At 43.7% G+C, this 23029-nt stretch overlaps 1 long non-coding RNA gene across 1 annotated transcript; it reads right to left on the bottom strand.

Moving 5' to 3' along the window:
- LOC134912255 (uncharacterized) lies at positions 1–20659 on the bottom strand. The gene is made up of 3 exons (XR_010176972.1): positions 20356–20659; positions 18018–18096; positions 1–777 (listed from the first exon to the last, which is right to left on the bottom strand). It is a non-coding gene; the product is annotated as an uncharacterized LOC134912255 (long non-coding RNA).
- Positions 20660–23029: the final 2370 nt, after the last annotated feature.

Raw genomic sequence — 23029 nt, 5'->3', positions numbered from 1 at the left:
GAAAGGTTATGAGCATTTTCCAACATAAAATTTACGAGTTTGAATATTTTATTAATAATAAAATGTATTTTATGATTTTCAAGATCATTCTTTTATGTACAATGCACTCACTTACTGTACTAATTCAGAAATGGATTCTGGATGTCATGATGCTTTAATAAACTGGTCACCTACTGGCATTCGAGAAATGGCAGTAACACCAAATGTTACACATAATGTGGTGTATAACCAGAGCACGCGGTCCGGAGATACAGGTAAGTTAAATTTAAAAAAAAAACAGGCCATTGATCCCACAACAGAATCAGAATTGACTTTATTGGCCATGTATACTCACGTGTACTAGGAATTGTTTGCGGTTTACAATGCTTCGCCAAATAACATAAAAGGAAAAGGCATAACAAAAACACACATAACATACATTAGTATAAAATACTGTTTACAATTACATAGCAGTTCATTGCAGAAGACTTGTTAGGCATAATTTAGTAAGTGGACAGCTAGTGGAAAGAAGCTTTTTTTGGTTCTGGTCAACTTGGCGAGTATGGACCTATAACGCCTGCTGATGGAAGTGTTTCAAACAGGACGTGACCAGGGTGCAACTAGTCTGCCACAATATTTCCTGCACGCTTCTTGACTCTGGACAGGTAGAGGTCCTGAATAGAGGGGAGAACGGCTCCAACGATCTTCTCTGCGTTCCTCACCAATCCTCTGTAGTCTCCGTCTGTCACAGACGCAAGCACAATATGCTCCATCAAAACCCCCATTTTAGATGCTTTTCTAGAATTAAAAAATTTCTATTAAAATCAAGATTGTTTTTTAGAGATGAGCGCCTGAAATTTTTCGGGTTTTGTGTTTTGGTTTTGGGTTCGGTTCCGCGGCCGTGTTTTGGGTTCGACCGCGTTTTGGCAAAACCTCACCGAATTTTTTTTGTCGGATTCGGGTGTGTTTTGGATTCGGGTGTTTTTTTCAAAAAACACTAAAAAACAGCTTAAATCATAGAATTTGGGGGTCATTTTGATCCCAAAGTATTATTAACCTCAAAAACCATAATTTACACTCATTTTCAGTCTATTCTGAATACCTCACACCTCACAATATTATTTTTAGTCCTAAAATTTGCACCGAGGTCGCTGTGTGAGTAAGATAAGCGACCCTAGTGGCCGACACAAACACCGGGCCCATCTAGGAGTGGCACTGCAGTGTCACGCAGGATGTCCCTTCCAAAAAACCCTCCCCAAACAGCACATGACGCAAAGAAAAAAAGAGGCGCAATGAGGTAGCTGTGTGAGTAAGATTAGCGACCCTAGTGGCCGACACAAACACCGGGCCCATCTAGGAGTGGCACTGCAGTGTCACGCAGGATGTCCCTTCCAAAAAACCCTCCCCAAACAGCACATGACGCAAAGAAAAAAAGAGGCGCAATGAGGTAGCTGTGTGAGTAAGATTAGCGACCCTAGTGGCCGACACAAACACCGGGCCCATCTAGGAGTGGCACTGCAGTGTCACGCAGGATGGCCCTTCCAAAAAACCCTCCCCAAACAGCACATGACGCAAAGAAAAAAAGAGGCGCAATGAGGTAGCTGTGTGAGTAAGATTAGCGACCCTAGTGGCCGACACAAACACCGGGCCCATCTAGGAGTGGCACTGCAGCGTCACGCAGGATGTCCCTTCCAAAAAACCCTCCCCAAACAGCACATGACGCAAAGAAAAAAAGAGGCGCAATGAGGTAGCTGTGTGAGTAAGATTAGCGACCCTAGTGGCCGACACAAACACCGGGCCCATCTAGGAGTGGCACTGCAGTGTCACGCAGGATGTCCCTTCCAAAAAACCCTCCCCAAACAGCACATGACGCAAAGAAAAAAAGAGGCGCAATGAGGTAGCTGTGTGAGTAAGATTAGCGACCCTAGTGGCCGACACAAACACCGGGCCCATCTAGGAGTGGCACTGCAGTGTCACGCAGGATGTCCCTTCCAAAAAACCCTCCCCAAACAGCACATGACGCAAAGAAAAAAAGAGGCGCAATGAGGTAGCTGACTGTGTGAGTAAGATTAGCGACCCTAGTGGCCGACACAAACACCGGGCCCATCTAGGAGTGGCACTGCAGTGTCACGCAGGATGTCCCTTCCAAAAAAACCCTCCCCAATCAGCACATGATGCAAAGAAAAAGAAAAGAAAAAAGAGGTGCAAGATGGAATTGTCCTTGGGCCCTCCCACCCACCCTTATGTTGTATAAACAAAACAGGACATGCACACTTTAACCAACCCATCATTTCAGTGACAGGGTCTGCCACACGACTGTGACTGATATGACGGGTTGGTTTGGACCCCCCCCAAAAAAGAAGCAATTAATCTCTCCTTGCACAAACTGGCTCTACAGAGGCAAGATGTCCACCTCATCTTCACCCTCCGATATATCACCGTGTACATCCCCCTCCTCACAGATTATCAATTCGTCCCCACTGGAATCCACCATCTCAGCTCCCTGTGTACTTTGTGGAGGCAATTGCTGCTGGTCAATGTCTCCGCGGAGGAATTGATTATAATTCATTTTAATGAACATCATCTTCTCCACATTTTCTGGATGTAACCTCGTACGCCGATTGCTGACAAGGTGAGCGGCGGCACTAAACACTCTTTCGGAGTACACACTTGTGGGAGGGCAACTTAGGTAGAATAAAGCCAGTTTGTGCAAGGGCCTCCAAATTGCCTCTTTTTCCTGCCAGTATAAGTACGGACTGTGTGACGTGCCTACTTGGATGCGGTCACTCATATAATCCTCCACCATTCTATCAATGTTGAGAGAATCATATGCAGTGACAGTAGACGACATGTCCGTAATCGTTGTCAGGTCCTTCAGTCCGGACCAGATGTCAGCATCAGCAGTCGCTCCAGACTGCCCTGCATCACCGCCAGCGGGTGGGCTCGGAATTCTGAGCCTTTTCCTCGCACCCCCAGTTGCGGGAGAATGTGAAGGAGGAGATGTTGACAGGTCGCGTTCCGCTTGACTTGACAATTTTGTCACCAGCAGGTCTTTCAACCCCAGCAGACCTGTGTCTGCCGGAAAGAGAGATCCAAGGTAGGCTTTAAATCTAGGATCGAGCACGGTGGCCAAAATGTAGTGCTCTGATTTCAACAGATTGACCACCCGTGAATCCTTGTTAAGCGAATTAAGGGCTGCATCCACAAGTCCCACATGCCTAGCGGAATCGCTCCCTTTTAGCTCCTTCTTCAATGCCTCCAGCTTCTTCTGCAAAAGCCTGATGAGGGGAATGACCTGACTCAGGCTGGCAGTGTCTGAACTGACTTCACGTGTGGCAAGTTCAAAGGGCATCAGAACCTTGCACAACGTTGAAATCATTCTCCACTGCACTTGAGACAGGTGCATTCCATCTCCTATATCGTGCTCAATTGTATAGGCTTGAATGGCCTTTTGCTGCTCCTCCAACCTCTGAAGCATATAGAGGGTTGAATTCCACCTCGTTACCACTTCTTGCTTCAGATGATGGCAGGGCAGGTTCAGTAGTTTTTGGTGGTGCTCCAGTCTTCTGTACGTGGTGCCTGTACGCCGAAAGTGTCCCGCAATTTTTCTGGCCACCGACAGCATCTCTTGCACGCCCCTGTCGTTTTTTAAAAAATTCTGCACCACCAAATTCAAGGTATGTGCAAAACATGGGACGTGCTGGAATTTGCCCATATTTAATGCACACACAATATTGCTGGCGTTGTCCGATGCCACAAATCCACAGGAGAGTCCAATTGGGGTAAGCCATTCCGCGATGATCTTCCTCAGTTGCCGTAAGAGGTTTTCAGCTGTGTGCGTATTCTGGAAAGCGGTGATACAAAGCGTAGCCTGCCTAGGAAAGAGTTGGCGTTTGCGAGATGCTGCTACTGGTGCCGCCGCTGCTGTTCTTGCGGCGGGAGTCCATACATCTACCCAGTGGGCTGTCACAGTCATATAGTCCTGACCCTGCCCTGCTCCACTTGTCCACATGTCCGTGGTTAAGTGGACATTGGGTACAACTGCATTTTTTAGGAGACTGGTGAGTCTTTTTCTGACGTCCGTGTACATTCTCGGTATCGCCTGCCTAGAGAAGTGGAACCTAGATGGTATTTGGTAACGGGGGCACACTGCCTCAATAAATTGTCTAGTTCCCTGTGAACTAACGGCGGATACCGGACGCACGTCTAACACCAACATAGTTGTCAAGGACTCAGTTATCCGCTTTGCAGTAGGATGACTGCTGTGATATTTCATCTTCCTCGCAAAGGACTGTTGAACAGTCAATTGCTTACTGGAAGTAGTACAAGTGGGCTTACGACTTCCCCTCTGGGATGACCATCGACTCCCAGCGGCAACAACAGCAGCGCCAGCAGCAGTAGGCGTTACACGCAAGGATGCATCGGAGGAATCCCAGGCAGGAGAGGACTCGTCAGAATTGCCAGTGACATGGCCTGCAGGACTATTGGCATTCCTGGGGAAGGAGGAAATTGACACTGAGGGAGTTGGTGGGGTGGTTTGCGTGAGCTTGGTTACAAGAGGAAGGGATTTACTGGTCAGTGGACTGCTTCAGCTGTCACCCAAAGTTTTTGAACTTGTCACTGACTTATTATGAATGCGCTGCAGGTGACGTATAAGGGAGGATGTTCCGAGGTGGTTAACGTCCTTACTCCTACTTATTACAGCTTGACAAAGGGAACACACGGCTTGACACCTGTTGTCCGCATTTCTGGTGAAATACCTCCACACCGAAGAGCTGATTTTTTTGGTATTTTCACCTGGCATGTCAACGGCCATATTCCTCCCACGGACAACAGGTGTCTCCCCGGGTGCCTGACTTAAACAAACCACCTCACCATCAGAATCCTCCTGGTCAATTTCCTCCCCAGCGCCAGCAACACCCATATCCTCCTCATCCTGGTGTACTTCAACACTGACATCTTCAATCTGACTATCAGGAACTGGACTGCGGGTGCTCCTTCCAGCACTTGCAGGGGGCGTGCAAATGGTGGAAGGCGCATGCTCTTCACGTCCAGTGTTGGGAAGGTCAGGCATCGCAACCGACACAATTGGACTCTCCTTGTGGATTTGGGATTTCAAAGAACGCACAGTTCTTTGCGGTGCTTTTGCCAGCTTGAGTCTTTTCAGTTTTCTAGCGAGAGGCTGAGTGCTTCCATCCTCATGTGAAGCTGAACCACTAGCCATGAACATAGGCCAGGGCCTCAGCCGTTCCTTGCCACTCCGTGTGGCAAATGGCATATTGGCAAGTTTACGCTTCTCCTCCGACAATTTTATTTTAGGTTTTGGAGTCCTTTTTTTACTGATATTTGGTGTTTTGGTTTTGACATGCTCTGTACTATGCCATTGGGCATCGGCCTTGGCAGACGACGTTGCTGGCATTTCATCGTCTCGGCCATGACTAGTGGCAGCAGCTTCAGCACGAGGTGGAAGTGGATCTTGATCTTTCCCTAATTTTGGAACCTCAACATTTTTGTTCTCCATATTTTAATAGGCACAACTAAAAGGCACCTCAGGTAAACAATGGAGATGGATGGATTGGATACTAGTATACAATTATGGACGGGCTGCCGAGTGCCGACACAGAGGTAGCCACAGCCGTGAACTACCGCACTGTACTGTGTCTGCTGCTAATATATAGACTGGTTGATAAAGAGATAGTATACTCGTAACTAGTATGTATGTATAAAGAAAGAAAAAAAAACCACGGTTAGGTGGTATATACAATTATGGACGGGCTGCCGAGTGCCGACACAGAGGTAGCCACAGCCGTGAACTACCGCACTGTACTGTGTCTGCTGCTAATATATAGACTGGTTGATAAAGAGATAGTATACTCGTAACTAGTATGTATGTATAAAGAAAGAAAAAAAAACCACGGTTAGGTGGTATATACAATTATGGACGGGCTGCCGAGTGCCGACACAGAGGTAGCCACAGCCGTGAACTACCGCACTGTACTGTGTCTGCTGCTAATATATAGACTGGTTGATAAAGAGATAGTATACTCGTAACTAGTATGTATGTATAAAGAAAGAAAAAAAAAACACGGTTAGGTGGTATATACAATTATGGACGGGCTGCCGAGTGCCGACACAGAGGTAGCCACAGCCGTGAACTACCGCACTGTACTGTGTCTGCTGCTAATATATAGACTGGTTGATAAAGAGATAGTATACTCGTAACTAGTATGTATGTATAAAGAAAGAAAAAAAAACCACGGTTAGGTGGTATATACAATTATGGACGGGCTGCCGAGTGCCGACACAGAGGTAGCCACAGCCGTGAACTACCGCACTGTACTGTGTCTGCTGCTAATATATAGACTGGTTGATAAAGAGATAGTATACTCGTAACTAGTATGTATGTATAAAGAAAGAAAAAAAAACCACGGTTAGGTGGTATATACAATTATGGACGGGCTGCCGAGTGCCGACACAGAGGTAGCCACAGCCGTGAACTACCGCACTGTACTGTGTCTGCTGCTAATATATAGACTGGTTGATAAAGAGATAGTATACTCGTAACTAGTATGTATGTATAAAGAAAGAAAAAAAAACCACGGTTAGGTGGTATATACAATTATGGACGGGCTGCCGAGTGCCGACACAGAGGTAGCCACAGCCGTGAACTACCGCACTGTACTGTGTCTGCTGCTAATATATAGACTGGTTGATAAAGAGATAGTATACTCGTAACTAGTATGTATGTATAAAGAAAGAAAAAAAAAACCACGGTTAGGTGGTATATACAATTATGGACGGGCTGCCGAGTGCCGACACAGAGGTAGCCACAGCCGTGAACTACCGCACTGTACTGTGTCTGCTGCTAATATATAGACTGGTTGATAAAGAGATAGTATACTCGTAACTAGTATGTATGTATAAAGAAAGAAAAAGAAACCACGGTTAGGTGGTATATACAATTATGGACGGGCTGCCGAGTGCCGACACAGAGGTAGCCACAGCCGTGAACTACCGCACTGTACTGTGTCTGCTGCTAATATATAGACTGGTTGATAAAGAGATAGTATACTCGTAACTAGTATGTATGTATAAAGAAAGAAAAAAAAACCACGGTTAGGTGGTATATACAATTATGGACGGGCTGCCGAGTGCCGACACAGAGGTAGCCACAGCCGTGAACTACCGCACTGTACTGTGTCTGCTGCTAATATATAGACTGGTTGATAAAGAGATAGTATACTCGTAACTAGTATGTATGTATAAAGAAAGAAAAAAAACCACGGTTAGGTGGTATATACAATTATGGACGGGCTGCCGAGTGCCGACACAGAGGTAGCTCAGCCGTGAACTACCGCACTGTACTGTGTCTGCTGCTAATATATAGACTGGTTGATAAAGAGATAGTATACTCGTAACTAGTATGTATGTATAAAGAAAGAAAAAAAAACCACGGTTAGGTGGTATATACAATTATGGACGGGCTGCCGAGTGCCGACACAGAGGTAGCCACAGCCGTGAACTACCGCACTGTACTGTGTCTGCTGCTAATATAGACTGGTTGATAAAGAGATAGTATACTACTAATATTATATACTGGTGGTCAGGTCACTGGTCACTAGTCACACTGGCAGTGGCACTCCTGCAGCAAAAGTGTGCACTGTTTAATTTTAATTAATATAATATTATGTACTCCTGGCTCCTGCTATAACCTATAACTGGCACTGCAGTAGTGCTCCCCAGTCTCCCCCACAATTATAAGCTGTGTGAGCTGAGCAGTCAGACAGATATATAATATATATATAGATGATGCAGCACACTGGCCTGAGCCTGAGCAGTGCACACAGATATGGTATGTGACTGACTGAGTCACTGTGTGTATCGCTTTTTTCAGGCAGAGAACGGATATATTAAATAAACTGCACTGTGTGTCTGGTGGTCACTCACTATATAATATATTATGTACTCCTGGCTCCTGCTATAACCTATAACTGGCACTGCAGTAGTGCTCCCCAGTCTCCCCCACAATTATAAGCTGTGTGAGCTGAGCAGTCAGACAGATATATATAATATTATATATAGATAATAGATGATGCAGCACACTGGCCTGAGCCTGAGCAGTGCACACAGATATGGTATGTGACTGAGTCACTGTGTGCTGTGTATCGCTTTTTTCAGGCAGAGAACGGATTATAAATAAAAGTGGTGGTCACTGGTCACTATCAGCAAAACTCTGCACTGTACACTACTGAGTACTCCTAATGCTCCCCAAAATTAGTAAATCAAGTGTCTCTCTAATCTATTCTAATTCTAAACGGAGAGGACGCCAGCCACGTCCTCTCCCTATCAATCTCAATGCACGTGTGAAAATGGCGGCGACGCGCGGCTCCTTATATAGAATCCGAGTCTCGCGATAGAATCCGAGCCTCGCGAGAATCCGACAGCGTCATGATGACGTTCGGGCGCGCTCGGGTTAACCGAGCAAGGCGGGAAGATCCGAGTCGCTCGGACCCGTGAAAAAAAACATGAAGTTCTGGCGGGTTCGGATTCAGAGAAACCGAACCCGCTCATCTCTATTGTTTTTACACCAGTGTGTAAGGGGCCCTAATACTTCAATTTTATAAGGGCTGGTAAAAACCATTTGCTAAATTTTAGTGGAGAAATTAATAAGTTTATAGTGCTTAATTTTGCTTATGTACACTGAAAAATACATGTGTAGCTTTCCAAATCTTGCAAGTAACGGCATGTGTTTAAGGTTCAAAGCAGTGTTCTTATACATCCCTAAATTTCTGTAAAACAATAGGTCCAATCTTTGTCTAATGCATGTACAGCAAGGAAGTGTGGGCTTTAATGCTAGAAGGCTTGCAGGTAACAAATCACAAGAAGGAATATCAGGAAAGCCACATCAGAACCAAATTCAGCAGAATCAGAACCAATAACGGATACAAAGGAATAGATAAAGGCAGGGCCTGATTAAGTGTTCCAGCCGGCCTAGGCTAATGCATAAGTGGCCGCCCCCCCTTCCCCATCACCCACCACTCATATTCAGCTAAAAATCTGTAATTATGTATCAGAATTTACCACAGATTCAAATATTGTTTGTTGATACAAATTGTATTTTTTTTTTAAATTTGCAATTAAATGTTGTAAAACAAGCCGCAGACAGCCGGCAGCATAAGCGATGCTGTTAGCTGCAGGTGCAGTCAGTCTGTGTGCTTAGCCTGTTCTCGTGAGATGTGGTAAACTCAGGAGACAGAGCTGAAAGTAAGTACTGCACTAGTGCAGTTAAAGGCATCGGATTTGCTGTTAGCTGCCTGCATATCTTAACCTGAGTGTTAGTGACAGACGAGGGGCCGCCCCCTTGTAATCAGGGGAGGCTCCGATGATAGTTTAGAACAGATTAGCGTCGATGGCAGAAATGAGCGGCGCCGTCACCGCTTAAAGGAAAAAAAAGAAAAAAAGAAACCTAAATAATCTGTTGTGCTGGCGCTGTGCCCTCCCCCCCCCCCTCCCCCCCCATGACCCAGCACTCCAGGCTGCAGCCTGATCAGCCTATTGGTTGATCGGGCCCTGGATAAAGGATCAGGATAGCGGACACCAGAAGCAGGTACCAGTAATGTAAAGAGAACAGGTAATGAGCCTAATTATCTAGCCTAATCCTAAATTTGAGCTAGATGGGCTTGCTAGAGAAGCATCCAAGGGACCACCCCTTACAGGTAGACTCTGGACACTCGCTTCACTTTATATTCTTCCTCCTGCTGCCAAAAAATGGAACAAAGAGGTGATCTGGCAAAATAAAACAATTTACTATCAATGGTTTTACTAGAGAAGCATGATATATTAGGAATCTGCAAAGAGTCTGTCAATTCTAACCTGAAGGACACAGTATTTCTCTTCTGATGGATCCTAAAGGGACAAACATGGGGTAAATTTCACACTGCCAGCCAATCAGCTCCTAACTGCCATGTTAAAGGCTTTGTTTGAAAAATGACAGTTAAGAGATGATTGGTTACTACTTTATCTCTCTCTCCACTTTACCACTCTCCAAAACATAGTTCATCTGCCCAATGATGTTCAGAATTCTGGATTGCAGAGTCACAGAAATCCACTTTAGTCTTTTTGCCCCTGTAATTAAGGCCCAGATTTATCAAGCCTTGAAGAGTGATAAATAGCACGGTGATAAAGTACCAACCAATCAGCTCCTAACCGTCAGTTTTCAAACACAGTCTGTAGCATTGCAGTTAGGAGCTAGTTGGTTGGTACTTTATCACTGTGCAATTTATCACTCTCCAAGGCTTGATAAATGAGGGCCTCTGTATTCAATGTGCAGCGAGTTGCGGCGGTGGATACTTAAGCACCAGAGAAATTCAGCATTGCTCCTGTTAGAAGTCAGCTGATTCTAAAAGCAGCTGTCCCACGATCTGTGCGTAGGCTGGGGAGCTGCTATCGCATCTCACTATATGAACGCCTCTACCTGATTGACAGGCACATGCGTTTGCGGGCAGCAATGCGGTGTTGTGGGGGCATTGACTCGGCATTGGGCAGGCGGGTCAACAGAAATGGGGGTGGGTTAGGGGCGGCCACGTGACATCACACCTGGCCGTGATGAACCGAAAAATAGCTGCTCTGTGTCTACCTGGCTGTGGAGGCAGGGGAGCTTCCACAAATCAGCGATGCGAACACAGTTACATAATTACACTACATCCCCCCAAACTCTGCACTACATCACTACATTACCCATATAAACTACTACACCAGCAAGTTACCCATACACCCTCCCACAGCAACATTTGTTACCCATATACCCTCCCACACCAGCACCAGTTACCCATACAGTACCAGTCAAAAGTTTGGACACCCCTTCTCAGTCAATGGTTTATATTTATTTTTATTTTTTTCTACATTGTAGATTAATACTGAAGACATCACAACTATGAAAGAACACATATGGAATTATGTTGTAAACAAAAAAGTGTTAAACAAATACATTTTTTTATATATATTATATATTTTAGATTCCTCAATATAGCCCCCTTTTGCTTTGATGACAGCTTTGCACACACTTGGCATTCTCTCAATCAGCTTCATGAGGTAGTCTCCTGGAATGGTTTTTAAATAGTCTTGAGGACAGGTCATTTGATGCAGCACTCCATCACTTTCCTTCTTGGTTAAGTAGCCCTTACATAGCCTGGAGGTGTGTTTGGGGTCATTGTCTCCCCGCACGATCTCTCAGCTCCCTTGTCTCTCTAAGCTACTTGAGTGACTTGCCTATACTCGACTCACACACTTTCTTAACTCACACAATTTATTGTACCTACTTCAGTCAGGCTTCCGTTCCCAACACTCCACAGAGACAGCACTGACTAAAGTGGGTAATGATTTGGTCACTACGAAGTCCAAAGGCCATTACTCACTACTTATTCTTCTAGATCTATCTGCTGACTTTGACACTGTTGACCACTCTCTTCTCCTACAAACACTGCAATCCCTAGGTCTTAAAGACACAGCCGTTTCTTGGTTCCTATCCTACCTATCTAATCGCTCCTTCAGTGTTCGCTTTTCTGAATCTACCTCCTCTTCGCTACCTCTTTCAGTTGGAGTACCGCAAGGCTCAGTCTTGGGTCCTCTGCTTTTCTCTATCTATACCTCATCTCTTGGTAAACTAATCAGCTCTTTTGAATTTCAGTATCATCTGTACGCAGATGATACTCAAATCTACCTAACCTCCCCTCATTTGTCCCTATCTGTACTGGTCCATGTCACTGAATGCCTTTCTGCCAGTTCATCTTGGACAGAGTTAATTATATTTCCACTGGCCAATAGTAGGTACCAACCTGATATCTCTATCACTGTTGAAAACTCTACCCTACCCCACAAGCTCACTACCTAGGTGTTATGCGTGACTCTGATCTGTCCTTTGTTCCCCACATTCAATCTGTCCCACAATCATGTTACATGCATCAAAAAAACATATCCAAAATATGACCATACCTTACACAAGACACTGCTAAAACTCTAATCCATGCTTTCATTATCTCCCGCATTGATTATTGCAATAGTCTCCTAACTGGTCTTCCCAAAATGAGACTCTCTCCACTACAATCCATTCTGAATGTAGCTGCGAGGCTAATCTTGCTCGCTAGACGTTCATCGTCTGCAGATCCACTCTGTCAGTCCCTCCATTAGTTATCTGTATTCTACCGTATTCAATATAAAATACTTTTACTCACACACAAGGTCATTAACCAAACTACACCAACATACATCACTTCGCTTATCTCAAAATATCTCCCAACCCAACCTCTTCGCTCTTCACAAGATCTGCATCTCTCATCCACACTCATTACTCGCTCCCACTCACGATTGCAGGACTTTCTTCGGGCTGCACCCACTCTGTGGAATGCCCTACCATGTACAATAAGACTCTCCTCTAGTCTCCAAACCTTCAAGCATTCCCTGAAAACTCACCTCTTCAGGCAAGCGTATCAAATTCTCGAACCGCCCACATAACTTTCATAAACCTTCCTATCAAATTGCATCCACTCTGCACAGTCCACACATATCCTCACATGTCTTCTCATTCTTCACTTTCCCTTTCTCTTGACCCCAGTTCATCATTGCTGTATGACCATATCATACAGCCCACCAAGAACCTTTGCAATCTGGTGGACAACTGTGCAATAGATAGCACCTATCCTTGTGTATCCATGCCTATTTCCCTATAGATTGTAAGCTTGCAAGCAGGGCCTTCCTACCTCTATGACTGTTTGTTATTACCCAGTTTTGTTATATCATTGTTATTTCCAATTGTAAAGTGCAACGGAATTTGCTGCGCTATATAAGAAGCTGTTAATAAATAAATAAATAAAATTGTCTTGTTGAAAAACAAATGATGGTCCCAGTAAGCGCAAACCAGCTGGGATGGCATGGCACTGCAGAATTCTGTGGTAGCCATGCTGGTTAAGTGTGCCTTGAATTTTGAATAAATCACCAAGTGTCACCAGCAAAGCACCCCTACACCATCACACCTCCTCATCCATGCTTCACAGTGGGAACCACACATGCAGAAACCATCCGCTCACCTTCTCTGCGTCTCACAAAGACACGGCGGTTGGAACCAAAAATCTCAAATTTGGACTCATCAGACCAAAGTACAGATTTCCACTGGTCTAATGTCCATTCCTTGTGTTTCTTGGCCCAAACAATTCTCTTCTTCATGTTGTTCATCCTCAGTTTTGGCTTCTTCGCAGCAATTCGACCATGAAGGTCTCCTCTGAACAGTTGATGTTGAGATTTGTCTGCTACTTGAACTCTGTGAAGAATTTATGTCGGCTTTAATCTGAGGTGCTGTTAAGTAGTGGTTTCTGAGGCTGGTAACTCTAATGAACTTATCCTCTGCTGCAGAGGTTACTCTTGTTCTTCCTTTTCTGGGGCAGTCCACATGAGAGACAGGTTCATCATAGCTTTTGATGGTTTTTGCAAATGCATTTGAGAATACAGTCAAAGTTCTTAAAATTTTTGACTGACCTTCATTTCTTAAAGCAATGATGGACTGTCGTTTCTCTTTGCTGAGTTGAGTGGTTCGTGCCATAATATGGATTACAACAGTAGTCAAATAGGGGTGTCCACTGTGTACTAACCCTACCTCTGCACAACACAACTGATGGTCTCAAACACATTAAGAAGGCAAGTAATTCCACAGATTGACTCTTGACAAGGCACACCTGTTAATTCAAAACCATTCAAGGAGACTACCTCATGAAGCTGATTGAGAGAATACCAAGAGTGTGCAAAGCTGTTGTTATTATTATTATTATTATCCTTTATTTATATGGTGCCACATGGGATCTGCAGCACCCAATTACAGAGTAAACAAATAAGCAAAACATGAAGACAGTGACTTACAGCTCAATATAATATAGGACAAGTACAGGGTATATAAACATAGCTGCGTCAGTAAACAGCACTGAAATAAGTATCAGGGAGGCAGAAAACCGAAAGATTTGGTGCCATTAATTGGAGTATTGAAAAGAAGATAAGTTAAGTAAGAGATTTAAAAGCACATGAGGGAGAAGGACCCTGCTCATTCTAAAGGGGTACGATAACACCCCTTTACCTGGGTTTTCTGGGTAATGGTGTGTATTTAAATTCTTCCCCTTTGCAATGCTTCTCACCTTGTACTTCTCTTGGTATTAGTGCCTCCACCCGAATATTGACATGACATGCTCTTCTGGGGAGTGTTCAATTTCAGGTACACCAGAGGGAGATTTGGGAAACCGCCCCCACTACAGGAATATATCACACAGATATGTTGCAAAAGCCACCCTGGCACGTTTATTAAAGGGTCTGGAATAGAAATTGCTTTTATGCGTTTATATACAAGGTACTATAGTAAGATCAACAAAAGAGGACATATACTAAATAGGCATAGAAATAATTTGAACAGTCAGTAATGTACAGTAATGTACACACATATCTAAAGGGTGTATAATGCAGTAATAAGAAAAAATGAACATAACACATGAATCTGCTCTCTCCTGTCTGTCCCTTCCTGAACCTTCCTTTTATATTAGAGATAAGCGGGTTCGGTTCTCAGAGAACCGAACCCTACCAAACTTTGCCTTCCGAGTCCGGATCTGAGTCCAGCTCAGGTTTCCCGCCTGAATCGGAAACCCGAACGCGGCAAAACGTCATCATTCCGTTGTCGGATTCTCACGGGATTTGGATTCCATATAAAGAGCCGCGCATCGCGCCCATTTTCACTCCAGTCTCGGAGAGTGTATACAGAGGACGTGTCCTCAGTGTTCAGTATCTGTGTGTTGGGGCGGGAAAGTGGGGTGGCAAGTGTTGTGCTGCTCAGTCCAGTCCAGTGTAGTCACTCAGTGTATTGTGCTGCATCAGTCCAGCAAGTCACAGTGTTGGTGTTCTCTGCTGCCATATATCCAGTGTAGCAGTATAAGTGGTGCTGTGTTGTGCAGACCAGTCCCATGTAGTCAGTGTATTGTGCTGCATCAGTCCAGCCAGTTACAGTGTTTGTGTTCTCTGCTGCCATATATCCAGTGTAGCTGTATAAAGTGGTGCTGTGCTGTACAGACCAGTCCAGTGTATTGTGCTGCATCAGTCCAGCCAGTCACAGTGTTGGTGTTCTCTGCTGCCATATATCCAGTGTCACTGGCGTGCGCAGCACAATTTATTAGGGGGTGCACCGTCAGAGGGGTGTGTCTAGCATCACCTTTTGGGCGTGTCTAGCACCATCTATTGATGGTCAACGCATATAAAATATCCACCCTTGTACCAATCCTAATAAAGCAGATACATTGTCAGATGTTGTGGTGTGCACCAAACAAACACCCCTGATGGCAGTCACTGCAATTACACTGCTCCTCCTCAGCCTGGTCTGGCTCCCCCTCTCTTTCCCCTGCAAGCTGCAGCAGCTTATTTACAAGTCTGTAACTAAACTGACATTGACAGTCGTAGACTAGTACTGCTGCTGCTGGAAAAAACGAGTGACGTGTCAATGCTGCTGCAGACCGCCTGCCAGTATTGAACTTGTCTTCCTAAGAGGAACGCTGGCTGCATGCTGCTCCTCATCAGTGGCTGGCGTTGGCATAGCATAGAAGGAGAGAGGTGGGCATGTGGCGGGTGTGACGGGTGGGCATGCGAGCAGCATGACGTAATCACGTCACATTACACTGTTTTTGTACGTGGAGGTGGAGCTGGGAATTTGAAAGCAGGTGGCAGTGGCACCCTTGATTAACCCAGGCGTCCGGTCAGTAATGCAGTCCTGACAGGGTGCAGCGCAGAGGGGACAGTAATCTGCCTGCTCAGTGATTGCTGCATCAGGCATGTGAGATCGGGGTGCCAGACATTAGGGGGTGCCTGTGCGCACCAGGCACCCCCCCTGCACACACCTATGTCCAGTGTAGCTGTATAAAGTGGTGCTGTGTTGTGCAGACCAGTGGTAGTGTCCTGTCTCATCAGTAATTCCAGTGACGATATACGCTGCTGCTATATGTCCACTGCTCCACTATAACAATTATAACAACAACCTGTTGTGCTGCATCAGACCAGTGGTAGTGTCCTGTCCATCAGTCATTCCAGTCATTACTGTGCCGCATATTGTCTTATATAACTCCCAAAAAATAATGGAGAACAAAAATTTTGAGGATAAAATATGGAAAGATCAAGAAGAACCACTTCCTCCTAGTGCTGAAGCTGCTGCCACTAGCCATGACATAGACGATGAAATGCCATCAACGTCGTCTGCCAAGGCCGATGCCCAATGTGATAGTAGAGGGCATGTAAAATCCAAAAAGCCAAAGTTCAGTAAAAAGAAAATAAATTTAAATCGTCTGAGGAGAAACGTAAACTTGCCAATATGCCATTTACGACACGTAGTGGCAAGGAACGGCTGAGGCCCTGGCCTATGTTCATGACTAGTGGTTCAGCATCACTGAGGCCTTGACACTTATGTTGGTGTTAGACGTGCGTCTCGTATCCGCCATTGGTGCAGAGGGATTTAGACAACTGATGGAGGTATTGTGTCCCCGGTAACAAATCCCATCTAGATTCCACTTCACTAGGCAGGCGATAGTGAGATTTTACCATTTAATTCCAGAGATTTGGACGTATAATTACAGTGATATTGCCAATTAATTTCAGTGATTTATAATTATTAATTACAGTGATCTTGCCATTTAATTCCAGTGATTTGGACGTATAATTACAGGGATTTTGACAATTAATTTCAGTGATTTATAATTATTAATTACAGTGCTCTTGCCAATTAATTCCAGTGATTTGGACGTTTAATTCCAGTTGTAATTGTTTGTGTCGCTTGGCTTAGTCATACAGCTACCTCATTGCACCTCTTCGACATATTTGCATGAGGTGCTGTTTGGGGCCTAGTTTTTGAAAAGTGCCATCCTGTGTGACACTGCCGTATGAGTCCAGGGGTACTGCTGTATTAGTCCTGGGGTACTGCCGTATAAGTCCACCAATTGCAGATTTTTTTTTAAGTGACTGGAGCATGCTGGAGATGCTGTCAGTGGACCGAACAATTGCTGCCCACTCTCGATAATCAGCCACTGCGTGACACTACTAGATGGGCCAGGTGGTTGTGTCACTTAGCTTAGGCCTACAGCAACCTCGGTGCACCTTTTTTTCTTCTTTGCATCATGTGCTGTTAGGGGCCTTTTTTTATATCTGCCCTCCTGTCTACCCCTGCAGTGCCATGCCTAGATGGGCCAATTGTTTGTGTCGCTTGGCTTAGTCATACAACTACCTCAATGCAATTCTTTTTCTTCTTTGCATGATGTGCTGTTTGGGGCCCTTTTTTATATCTGCCCTCCTGTCTGACACTGCAGTGCCACTCCTAGATGGGCCAGGTGTTTGTGTTGTCCACTTGTGTCGCTTAGCTTAGTCATCCAGCAACCTCGGTGAAACCTTTTGGCCTAAAAACAATATTGTGAGGTGTTCAGAATAGACTGGAAATGAGTGAAAATTATTGTTATTGAGGTTAATAATACTGTAGGAGCAAAATTACCCCCAAAATTCTGTGATTTTAGCTGTCTTTATGTTTTGTTTTGTTTTTCCAAAAATCATCCAGATCCAAAACCAAAACATGAAAGGGTGGTTTTGGCAAAACCAAGCCAAAACCAAAACACAAAGGGGAATTAGAACCAAAACACGAAAAGTGCCAGCCGCACATCTCTATTTTATATACAAATAACTCCCAGGCCTTTGCAATCACTGACTGGGTAATTACAATTTAAACAGCAGTATCACAAGGAATTTCACACATACCACACCCAGCATTAGACAATACATCCCCCACTATAGTGCACTGTTATTTCAGAGTTCGTAAATTATTTTCTGCATGCTATGGCTTTGATAAAACTGTACTTAATTGGCACTTTCAGCAACACTGGTACTTGTAGTTCCACAAACTGATTTGTGATGAAATCACACACTTTATTAGCTAATAATTGTCAGTCTTTAGCAAGAAACATAACACTGTAAACTGTTACTTATCTCACCGGCCTCCAAAGTGTGCGTCCCTCTGCAAACTCTCCTCTCCAGGGGTCATTAAAGCAAAAGGGGGCTACTTTGAGGAATCTAAAATATAAAACATTTTGATTTGTTTAACACTTTTTTGTTTACAACATAATGTGTTCTTTCATAGTTTTGATGTGTTCAGTATTAATCTACAATGTAGAAAATAATTAAAATAAATAAAAACCATTGAATGAGAAGGTGTGTCCAAACTTTTGACTGGTACTGTATACTCTCCCTCACCAGCAGCAGTTACCCATATACCCTCCCATAGCAACAGTAGTTACCCATATACCCTCTCACAATACAGCACCAGTTACCCGTATACCCTCTCACACTAGCAGCAGTTACCCATATACCCTCCCACAACAAAACAACACTCCTGCAACCTCTTCATTGCCAGGGATGTAATGTAACACCACATGCTTACAACCAGCAATGACCACAATCCCCATAGCACCCTAGCAGCGTCTCTCTGACAGTGACTACTATGTATCTATAGCTACAGCCATGCAGGAATTGTAGCAGCCACAGTTACACAGTGATTACATTGTATACAATCAGTAACATTATGGTCATATATACTGTAATACTGACCGCCACTATAGTCCTCTTCGGTGTCCATCATTGTGGTCACTGCCTGGGGGGCACTCAGTGGACTCCTATCAGGCACACTGTGCCTCCGCGGTATTACTGCATCTGCTGCATAAGATCACTGGGGGTATGCACACAGCAGGTCTCATTCATCAGCAATATATCACCACAACATACACACTAGTTTCTGTAACATGTTTGATGTGAGAGTATTACAGGGAGAGCACTAGCAGCAGAGCATGCACACAGGGTAACCGTAGGCAGCAGCTATTGTATGGGCAGCAATAATCCCAGCCCTTTCCAGTCCCAGGATGCCTCCAGTGAGGGAGAGATCAAAGAACTTAAACTTTTATCTTCTCGGCTCATCTAGTCTCCTCTCTCTCTGTGCATGTGACATGACAAGTCACATGCACAGGGGCTAATGCAGGATTTCTAGCAGTGATGTGCGGTGGGGTGAGGCAGAGCTAATGTCTGCGCCAGAGTTTTGACTGTATAAAGTATATGAAAATACAAAGAATATGTTAGAAATATCTTCTTTGTATTAATTCTAATCATTTTTATAGTCAAAACTAGAGTCAAATGTTTATGGCAGATGAGGAGACAGAACAGCATTTTCTAAACACACTTTCTCCCACCTCATGGTAAGGCACCTGTCTCTTCTTCCTGGCAGCTACTCTCTGATCCAGTGCACTGATTGAGGACTCAGATCCACAGACACAGCAAACTTGGTAGAAGAAGCTGCTACCACTGGGCATGTGCAGCAGCTCTGCTCTGTCCCTTAAACTGCAAGTTGTGGCGGCAGCTCTAGCAGTCATATTATATTCTATTGCTATTATGGTCATAATTAGAGTTGTTGGCACAGCAGAGTAGGGTATCCATGCAACCAGAACCCCCTCGCCCCTGCGTGTGCATATTTGCATATGACGCAGGCAGCAGAACACAGTCGAGAGCAGGAGAGGAGTCAGTGTGGCACCCGGCTGCCAGCAGCAGTTCAGTATCAGGGGGCTTAAATTATACATGCATTCATTAAACAGCCTCTTGGCCGCACAAAGGTAAATCCGCTACTGGTGCACATTCATCAAAAAGAAAGGGCACTGGACATGGAGGGATCCATTCAGAATTAGTTTCCGCACGCAAACTCCAAAAAATATAAGCTTTTGAAGCTTACTTTAAACAGGGAGGAACCACCAGGGATGTACAGTCAGGGGAGGCATACCCTGTGATTTCTTAGTAATGCTCCTGACATCATTACTAGCGACATTATAATGGTTAACCCTGGGCATTTTGATCTCAGTAGATTTTGATTTATGTGCATGTAATAGGTTTTCCCTATTTCTAGATAAAGCACGTTGTTTAGCTGACAGAAGCTGTTGTAACTCATAACCTTGATGCAAAAAATGTTGCATCATATGCTGAAAACCTGCCCCACATCATGATGTTACCACCTCAAAACTTCACTGTGGGTATGGTGTTTTTGGGGTGATATGCAGTGCATTTCTCCTCCAAACATGGTGTGTATTATGGCATCTAAAGAATTCAATTTTGGTCTCATCTGGACAGACTATATTCTCCCAGTATTTCACAGGCTTGTTTAATTGTTGTACAGCAAACTTTAAATGAGATTTAACATGTTTTTTCTTCAGCAATGGCGTCTTGCATGGTGAGCGTGCATACAGGCCATGGAGGTTGAGTGCATAGAGTGTATGGATATCTTTGAAACAATTGTACCTGCTAATTCCAGGTCTTTCTGAAGCTCTACACAAGTGGTCCTTGGCTCTGACTTGGATAACTCTTCTGATAATTATTTTCACTCCTCTGTCAGAAATCTTGCGAGGAACACCTATTCGTAACCAGTTTATGGTGAAAGGATGATCTTTCCACTTCCGGATTATGGCCCCAACATTGCTCACTGGAACATTCAGAAGTTTAGAAATCTTTCTGTAACCAATGCCATCAGTATATTTTGCAATAAAGGTCTTGAGAGAGCTCTTTGCTTTTAACCATCATGAGATGTTTCTTATGTGATACCTTGGTAAAGAGACACCTTTTTATAGGCCATCAGTTGGGACTGAACCAGCTTTATTCATTTGCACTGACAAGGGGCAGGATTGCTTTATAATTACTGATAGATTTCAGCTGGTGTCTTGGCTTTCCATGCCTTTTTGCATCTCCCTTTCTTCATGTGTTCAATATTTTTTCCCTGTGTCATTTCACATTATTACATATAACTTAATTTATGGACATCTATGGTTTGATTTATTTGCATGGGTTGTTGCATAGGATTGCATGGGTTGTTGCTGACATTTGGTGAACATTTCATTACAATAGCCCATTACAAATAAATTTACTGAGAAAAATGTTGATGTGTTCAATACTTACTTTACCAGCTGTATATATACACACTATGGCTCGTGTAGTGGGATTAAGTAAAAAATAAACAACAATGGTATCTATAGGGTAAATCTACAAAAAATTGTGTTTCAGCCAACTTCAGTAGAGATTGAATTCAACTGACACCAGCCATTTGAAATGGTAACTTTAAAAAAACAAAAAAAACAGTAATTTACTAAATTCCCGTGTTTGTGAGATTCGAGTTTTCTGATGTCCATGTCATTCATATTGTACGGCAGTGCTTTACGGGAGAGTTTTGTAAAACACTGACGAATATTGCACAATGAAGCCCAGCCGTCACAGTGCCACAGCCGCACGGACCTGTATAAATGTGTCCCCCGGCTGTGGCATTATCTTCTTGACTAGCGGAGACTGGTGCTGGTTCCTAAAATATGAGGGACCCCTACGTGCTTTCACCCCCGTATTTTTGGACCAGGACCAGTTGCAGAGCCTGGTTCTGGGTTTTAAAATACTGGTAACCCCTACACTAATCTAACTCTCTCTGCACATGTTATATCTGCCTCCCCTGCAGTGCACATGGTTTTGCCCAATTAGTAAAAAAAAATCCTGCTGCGATCAACTTGGAATTACCCCCAAAATCTACAGTAACTTCTGAAATTATGATGTGACTTCTACTTTCATATTTTATGGTATGTGGTGCATTACCTTATTCTCAAAAACAATTTATAATCATAACTTGTGTACTCAGTACTAAGGGTGGGCCACAAAACAATAACACTATACTTAAACTGGGATTAGTGTATATAGGGCCTAATTGCGCACGTGAGAGGGGTAATATCTACAGAAATTGCGTACTCGCTTTGTAGCCACTGTTTGACCCGACAGGAAGCAGGCGTTTCTGTGCTGAAAACTTTCGTTTTCTGGGTGTGTCAGGAAAAACGTAGGCGTGCCCAAGAATTTTTGGGGAGGGTCTCTGATGTCAGCGCAGACCATCCAGGCCGTCTCAGTCACAGATTAGTTTTAGCCTCAGACCTAGTTACGTTTGTCCAGACGACAAAAAATCTTTGATGTTCCGGAACGGAAATTGCATCTGAATCTGCGAATGGATATCGATCTGCTATGCACTTGCAAACTTGCATGTGGCGTTTTTTCTTCCTGTTGGAGTGGCGCCATTCTACTCGCAGACAACTGCAATTTCTCACAATAACGATCTATGCAGAAGTAGGCCCATATTGCTATTGTGGATGCAGAACAAAGTGGTATTTAAAATTCCAATAAAAATCCCAATTCACTGGCTAAATATTTCACAATTATTTTAGAATGGCTGAAAAAGTTTGTATCCAATATTTATTTTACTGATCACATTAAATATACAGATGACTCCTTAAATATGTACATGCTTATACACAATGGGGTTTATGTTGTAAATGAATGTGACTATCCTGTCAATCCTATTGATACTGGGTCTTAAGGAGTGTTGCATATTTGTTCAGAAATCTAGTAATCGTGGTGTTTGCAACTGCACACAGTTTATGCTTGACTTACTGAGTTTTACAGTATATCAAATCAATATTTTAAATTGCTGTGATCTCAGTTTACCATATAATGTTAAAGCGTAATACATGTGACTGCTCAAATTACAACTGTTAAATCTAATAACAATGACTGTTTATAAAAATGGCAGGGCTTAGTGCTAAAATAAACAGATAGACCACAATGCAGAGCCAAAAACTGTAATGACTGTTTTCATACAATCAAGCCAGTGATCTTGTGTTGTGTGATACTGAGGCTTGCCTATTTGTACACAGATCTAATAACAATGTTAATATTATCGGGAAATGTACTAGTGTCTGGAAATAGTTTTCACAACAAGGAAATACATTGTGTTATTTACATAAAAATACAGGTGACAATATCTTTATAATTATGTTTGACAAAATAAGTATGTTAAAGAAGGACAGGTGCAAAATGTTCTTTCAAACTGCATATGTTAGGGCAGATGTATTAACCTGGAGAAGGCATAAGGAAGTGATAAACCAGTGATAAGTGC

Source organism: Pseudophryne corroboree, chromosome 1 (assembly GCF_028390025.1).
Source record: "Pseudophryne corroboree isolate aPseCor3 chromosome 1, aPseCor3.hap2, whole genome shotgun sequence".
Classification (NCBI taxonomy): domain Eukaryota; kingdom Metazoa; phylum Chordata; class Amphibia; order Anura; family Myobatrachidae; genus Pseudophryne; species Pseudophryne corroboree.
This window is presented reverse-complemented; position numbering and strand designations above follow the sequence as displayed.